This window comes from Amblyomma mixtum, chromosome 2 (assembly GCF_055824585.1).
Source record: "Amblyomma mixtum isolate Tamu chromosome 2, ASM5582458v1, whole genome shotgun sequence".
Taxonomy (NCBI): domain Eukaryota; kingdom Metazoa; phylum Arthropoda; class Arachnida; order Ixodida; family Ixodidae; genus Amblyomma; species Amblyomma mixtum.
This window is the reverse complement of record NC_143013.1, coordinates 126,294,361-126,301,712: the sequence shown is the minus strand read 5'-3', so window position 1 is coordinate 126,301,712 and position 7,352 is coordinate 126,294,361. Positions and strand designations below refer to the sequence as shown.

General features: G+C 49.8%; 1 pseudogene; it reads left to right on the top strand.

The window, feature by feature from the left end:
- Positions 1–5,170: 5,170 nt before the first annotated feature.
- LOC149360791 (uncharacterized) lies at positions 5,171–6,044 on the top strand (annotated as a pseudogene).
- Positions 6,045–7,352: the final 1,308 nt, after the last annotated feature.

Genomic DNA, 7,352 nt, shown 5'->3' with positions numbered 1-7,352 from the left:
TTCGTTACTACTCGTTACTACGACTTTGCGGCCACTGTGAGGTCGCACTACGTGTACTGCTCGCTCTATGAGCTGTGATCTTGACCTTCTCCCTATTTGTCTTTTGCCATTCCCTTCTCCCACGGAGTGGAGTAGCAGGTCTAAATGTTAAGGCGCATTCACACTTGCCCGAAAATCCGGCGAGCGAAGCGGATTCGCTTACGGTCAACTGTCAACAACTCCTCTAGGAGCGGCAGAATCATCACTGTTAATAAAAAATAAAGCAAATTTATCACTTATACGTTTTCTTAGAGGCGAGGTGAGACGATGCGAAATACCGGTGCCCCATTTATGGCCAGTGAACACTCTGAAAAAGGCAGCAACGACGAGAATTAAGTCCGAAGCAAGGGGCCTGGCTTCGAAGGGCGCCGCTATGTTTGTCGCAGCGTGGCGGAAATCGGTCTGGACCGATCGGCCTCACCGCGCCGCTTTCCGCCTCGCTCGACGTCAAAAGCGGCCAAATCCGCTTCGCTCGCCGGATCTTTGGGCAAGTGTGAACACACCTTTGCTCCAGCCGTCCTTCCCAGCCTTTCGCACATTAAAGATGTTTCTCCTCCTATTTATTCATCGGCAGTACGTGCAACTAAGCTGTGGAAGGTTGCACTTCTCCCCTTGCACTGCTCTTCCAAACAGTGCCGACCAGTAGACTTTTAACACGCACGTCAAAAACGCATAACTAGACTCATGTGGCACATGGTCGATACATGGTTTCTGAATTCACCAGCCGATTTGCGTTCCTACATAAAATGGTTCTTGCTCTCATTCTTGGTTGGTCGTGAAGTACAGTGATGGAAGTTCTAATCCAAGAACGTTTGGCTCAGAAACTACTTGAAAGTGATTTAGGATTAACTGTTCGATTAGTACGCGCGCTCTTATTTATGTAACCCATGCTAGAAAGAACAATTTCTGAGCCAAATGACGGCCGTCAAGCATCAAAATTTAAGAACCAAGAACAAACGAGGCGCAAGCCGCAAGGGATGGATATGCCGTTGAAGAATGGAAATTGTCTTGCTGCATGTCTTTAAACCTGCCGCATTACTTTTGAGCCAATATGTGAGTACAGGCCGCTATTTCGATGCTCCACTCTTTGACGCGAAGGTATCTAACAGAAAAGTGACTTGCTGGGCAGATTCGACAACACGGTCGGACAATGGCGTGTTAACACACTGTGTCCCGCCTGTTGTCGTATTTGTCAAGAAACTGTTCTCTCATCCTATCCTAGAATGCAGTTGTCATTTCTTAAGCTGGCCTTTGTTTGCTTCATGAATGAATTCGAAGAGATAGCAGGGAATACAAACATAACATTTTCAAAAGAAGAAATATCGACGCATGCAACGGCAGAGTGTGTATAAATGTTGATACGCCACAACGGCAGTAGTACAATTGCCCGCAGACTGCTGCTTAATTTTGTTTTCCGAAATTATCGCCACTGAACTAAACTTATGATTCTTGTATAAGCTGCGATACCATGCCTGATTTACCAATGTAAGAAGAGGTCTTATTTTCAAAGTACATCTGGTGACTTGCTTTAGCCAGTCGGTGGTTCTCTTAAATTGAAGAGATGCACGTACACTTGCATTCCGATAAAATTCTCAGTGATTTAACTGCGTCACTAATCATCACAAAGAAATGAAGGCGACGCCGTGACACTTTATTCCCCTCCTGTGGACATGTAACCGAACGTTTACGCTGCGTGCTCGTACATTTGGGCTGCTCTTGCATAGACACGCGTGACCTGCCAAAGGCTCCATACAAGTTTTCAGAGTCTTAGTTTCCTGTTGATTGAAGCCATAGCTGACCGGATGCATTTTAAACTGTCCCTTGGCTGCGGTGTTATGGAATAGCTATATGTGCGGAGTAATGATGGTGCATGCCCTCAAGTTGAAGTATTCCCCAGGACGAGGCAACGTTAAGCACGTTACGCAGACGTAAGCACGAAGATGTCCTCATTCCAGTGACTGAAAAGCAATCAAAAGGCCGAACTAAATAAAAGTTTCACTCCGCCCCACCTTTGCACGCTGTCGAACAAAGGCTAAAACCAAACGAAGTTTCAGTTAAGAGTTCAAAATAGACTTAACCGTACTGCCTTACACAAACAGGTACACAACCAAATCACCGGAACTGTGATCGCCATCACAGGATTATTCCTAGCATCCCGGGGAGCTACTATCTGTGTCACTGAATGAGAAGCACGCAGAATCTGTATCACAGAGCAATCCTACTCGCCAATGTAGCTACCAACAAGGTTAGGATCTTCACCGCCATGGCGGGGTCGCTGTGGCTACGTGCCAACGACACGGCAGCTTTTCTGAAGGTGAGCACTGTAGGTGCGGTGGGCAGCGTAACATTTTCGTTCGGAGAAGGTACAGTGAGGTTGGCTATCCGGAACATCTTGTCCTTCATGCGCTCCAGGAGCGGCGCAGCCGGTAGATCGAAGCAACTTCCCTCCCGCGGACTCTTTCCCTCGGGACAGCGGCAGTGTCCGCCACGACAAACGGCCCGCGCCGCTTCACAGTCTCGCAGCTCGGAGCATTCGGCGCCCAACCCGCTGCGAGGGACGCACGACTGGTTATCCTTGTTGCGTCGGTAGTCTTGGAGGCAGGCGCAACGGCCCTTGGAGCTGCACACGCTGTTCTGCACAGCATAGGAGCACTGCTCGTCGTAGTGGCACGGCCAGCCGATGTAGCCGAAGGAGCGGCATGTTGTGTGACGGGAGTTCAGAGGAACTGGCAGGAAGTCCTTACACTCGCACTTGCCGAAAGTGCACAGCGCGTTGCGGGCGTCGCAGTCACTGCTGTCGATGCACGAGTTGTTGAAGGTGCCGGCGATCTCCATACTTGCCCGGGCGTCCGAGTCGTCGACGTTTGCAACGCATTCGAAACTGTAGTTGCCTGTCGTCGTGGGCAGCACCTCGAGCCTCTGGAGGCGCAGCCGCGAAATGATGACCTTGAGACCGGCGTCCCTTTTTGAAAACGCCGTCTCAGTGCTAACAAAGTCCTCCGGGCTGCGACCGTTGACACGCCAAGTGACGCTGGCAGCTGTTTTGTAGCCCGCCATGCAGTACAGCTCCAACGAGGTGTTGTCCATGGGTGTCCTGTAGACGGCCGCGTGTTTGAGCACTACGTCGACGTCGGGCACTTCAAAGTCGGTCGCGGACCCACCGCTGACGAGGTGCACTTCGAGGTCTTTGAAGGTGCCGAAGCGCTTCTTGAGGAAGCCGTCCGAGAGGCTCAGGTGAGACCGACGGGGCCTGTGCGGCAGCTGAGGAAGTGCGTACGCCTCTTCCACGACGCTGCGGTGGCTGGTCGCTCGTCGCGGAGGTTCCACTTTCTTAGCGCTGTCATGGTGCAACTGCTTAGTTCTCCGCGGAGTTCGGGCGACATCCGGGTGTAGCACACCCTTCGTGACGAGCTTCTTAAAGAGGAGGTCCTTGTCTATCTTGCGCAGCCTCACAAAAAGCTTGCGGCGACGGCTGGGAAAGAAGGCTAGCGAAAACGTCGTCTTTGGGGCAGCCGGGGTAGTCGTGCTGGTCGTCGTCGTAGTTGTCCGTATCGTAGTGGTCGTCGGCTTAAAAAACAGCTTCCTCGTATAGCGTCGCAGACCGACACGACGCTTCCGCGGAACAAGGTCTCCCGGATGTACTCGGATGCGGCTCATGTCTGCCGTGCGCAGTTTGCTCGATCCGTTGTTGAAGACCTCGCGGACGGCTTGTCCTGACAGCGCGAAGTTGTCACCCAGAAAACGGCTGCTGTCATCGCGAAGCAGCTCTTGGAAACCGTTTGCGCGGTCGAGGATGCTGCGAAAAACGCTTGATGGCTCCAGTTGAGAAGGTGCAATGACCGCAGCCTGTTCCGGACGCCCGACATCGTAAAATCGAGGCCACTGTTTCCTTGCGTCGCTTACTTTGTGTTTCTGGCCCTCGTCTTCGTGCCGGAAGCGGTCCTCGAACGCGGGTGGCAACTGGTGCTTCCTGTTTTCTTCCCACGCGTCCTGGAAGCTGCGTGGGTACACGCTGTCCGAGCTCGCCGCTGCAGCGAGGCATGTGAGCAAGTGAAGCAAACGCGGCGCCACCAGCATGGTTCTGTCCGGCGCGCTGAGGCACCAGAACCTGCGCACTGGTCTTCAGGACGCCGCAGACGGCTCGACGTCAAGCCTCGACCGCAGCGTTGACGTCGTACCGTCGTCCGCCCGCGGTCATGGCCGCGCCATGCGGAATCAACGCGGTGGTTGAAGAGGCCGGTTACCCGCTGACACCAGCGCTGCCGCGAGCCCCTGGGAAACATCTTCTTCCTCATCTTCTTAATTTTCGCTAGACAAGCGAGAGGCAGCTGCAAGCTAGGTTTGGCCTTCCGGCTGTTCACTAAGCCGGCCTCAACAAAAAGCTCGCCTCAGCTGCATGCAGCAATCTTCCTACTGGTCGTTCTATGCTTGTAGTCAAATATTGGTGGACATATAGTAAAATACAAGTCAAGAAGGCGCCGCCAAATATGCCTCAAATCCAATGAACTCGACGGGATGTCATTGTGACATCACGGCTCATCCCATTTCACCGTTGCACTTGCCAGTAACCTGCGATTTCACGCTATACTCGCGAATAACATTTTACAGCAATGCAGCAGCTGCTACCTCTGCCGTGGGGATTGGGCTACTCAGTGCGTTGCTGAACAGTGGCAATGGCTGCAATATTACTGCTCAGTGGGAACAGTGATATTGCTGTGAGCTCAAAAGTTAAACAGAATAGCTGAACAGTACTTGACATTGTGAAATTTCATGAGTAACAGAATCTGTCCTCTGTGACATCACTGGGTGCTCTAATCTAGGTCATGATACAAGACCTCGAAAATGAATGCCTGACATTGTCTTTTTACATGCGAGCTGTGTGTCTTGTCTACTGCCTGTCGTCCCCATTTTAAGTCACATAAATGTGCACAAAGTTAAGTTGTTTTGGAACCCTATGGTCTTTTAATTTGGTTAGCTCCACTATGGGTAAAGTCGTATTAAACTATGTTTTAAACAACAGCTGGGGCAGTATTACCATCGCAACTGGAAAGTAAAGGCACCTTCACCTGAAAATATTAGCATAAATTTTAGTTCTTTTCATGTCTGCTCTCACTGGGCTCTGGGCAAATAAATGGAGATTAATGTGTCAAAAACGAAAGCCATCACGTTCACGACGGTCAAGCCGGAGTCCTATACTTATAGTATAAACGATGCCAAGCTGGAATCAGTGTCCAACATAAAGTATTTAGGCGTTCATTTATCATCCAACCTGTCATGGAACCTTCATATAGATATGACGCTCAGCAAGGCATCCAAAGCGCTTGGCTTCATTAGGCGCACTTGCATCTGGCCAACTCGTCTACAAAACTTACGGCATACACTGCATTAATCCGCTCAAAACTCGAATACGCGTCGCTTATATGGAATCCACATCAGACCTATCTAATAAATAAAGTTGAATCTCTTCAAAACAAAGCTGCCCGGTTCATCGTAAAGAACTACTCACGCACAGCAAGCGTATCTGAAATGAAAAGGTCTCTTAACTTATCTCTGCTCGAGAAACGCAGGTTGCTTCAGCTCATGTCCTTCTTTCACAAACTTTACCATAGTCATTCACCCTTTTCTGCGCTACACGTAGTACCAGCTAACCAAGTATTTCCGCGACTCGATCACCAACACAAAGTACAGCCCATTTTCGCCCGCACAAATCTGTTTTTTCAGTCACCGCTTCTTGTTGCCATCCGCAACTCGAATCAGCTCCCGGAAAACGTGGCGTCCATCACTGACCTCGTCACATTTGTCGACAGTCTGAAGTGCTTCCTGGGGCTGTGAATGTTGTATGAGCCGCATATATCTACCTGCAATGACGTATTTGCTTCATGTTCGAATTTTGTGCGCACTCGCCTGTTTGTGTATTTTCTCCGTATTCTAAACTTTTATTGTACCCCCCCCCTCCCCCTATGTAATGCCCACACGGGCCTTTAGGGTAACTGAATAAAAAAGATAGTTTGCTTTTGACTCCACACACCTATAACTGTTGAACAAGCAGAAGCAAGCCTGCATGGCTGCAGCAGCAGCAGCTGGGACACATGTTCAAAAAATCAGAGGCTGCAAGCCAAAAAGCGAGTGCTGAGCCAGGGCAGACAATATCAAAACCTTGAAATGTCGCCATACATGCACAGGGTCACTAATGAAATGAAGTAGATGAGGGCTGGTAGTAGTTTATCTCCTCTCTGGAATGCTGCCAAGTGCAAGCCTGTAAGATGCCACTTACTTGCAGCAAGCCTGATCGGACTGTGTATGCCTGACTGTGTGCTCTATGGATAACCATGGTCGTCGCTCGCTTCAGTTGCGACACTTTGCTTGTTTTTCATTTATATTCTGTTTTACCCTTACGTCGACAGTGGTGTTGTTGGAGTCACGATAACGCTCTTCTTTTTCATAAGGGGGGAATAATGGTACCCAGTATTGCCAGGTTGCGCGTAGCTGACGAAGACGAAGTAGCACTGGCAGGGACGGTTATGGTTAGGGTTGTGCCTAGAAGACGTGAGAAGTAAGTAATTTAAGTAAGTAAGTAAAGCAAAAAGTAAATTAAGTAAAGTAAGTATGTAAGTAAGTAAGTAAGTAAGTAAGTAAGTAAGTAAGTAAAGTGCTTTATTTTTTGTTTGCAATGAACATTTGAGGGCGTTGAGGTTTGAAGAAAAGGCTGCGGAAGCAGTTTGACAAGTCCTCAACTTCCTGAAAAAAAGAACAGCGATGGCGCAGAGGTAGAGCTTCCGCCTCGCGTGCTAGAGGACCTGGTGCCACGCCATTTTCCATCGGGTTTTAAAAAAAATGAACAAACTCCACATTGTGGATGGACTTGCATAACGAAGCCTGGAGTACGGCCTGATCTCGGTGGCCACAACCGACAACGCCCTTCCTCACCAGAACAGGATTTGGCCACTTTTATGTAGTACTTGGCCGCAACCTTCTATGAACAAACCAATTAGCTCTCGGCCCTTAGTCCCCAGCAGCTGCGGAGCAACTGACCAAGGCGGCGGTCAGTCCTGTGACGCAGCGGAGGGTGCTAAGAATCGCATGCTCCGGACAGGCAGCCATTGGAAACTGAACTTCGCAACATTTCACGCTAGAACCTTATCCAGTGAGGCTAGCTTAGCAGTGCTGTTGGAGGAATTAGCGAGTAATTAATGGAATCTCATAGGGCTTAGTGAGGTTAGGAGGACAGATATGGCATATACAGTGTTAAAGGCCGGGCACGTCCGGTGCTATCGTGGATTAGCAGACAGACGAGAATTAGGTGTGGGATTTCT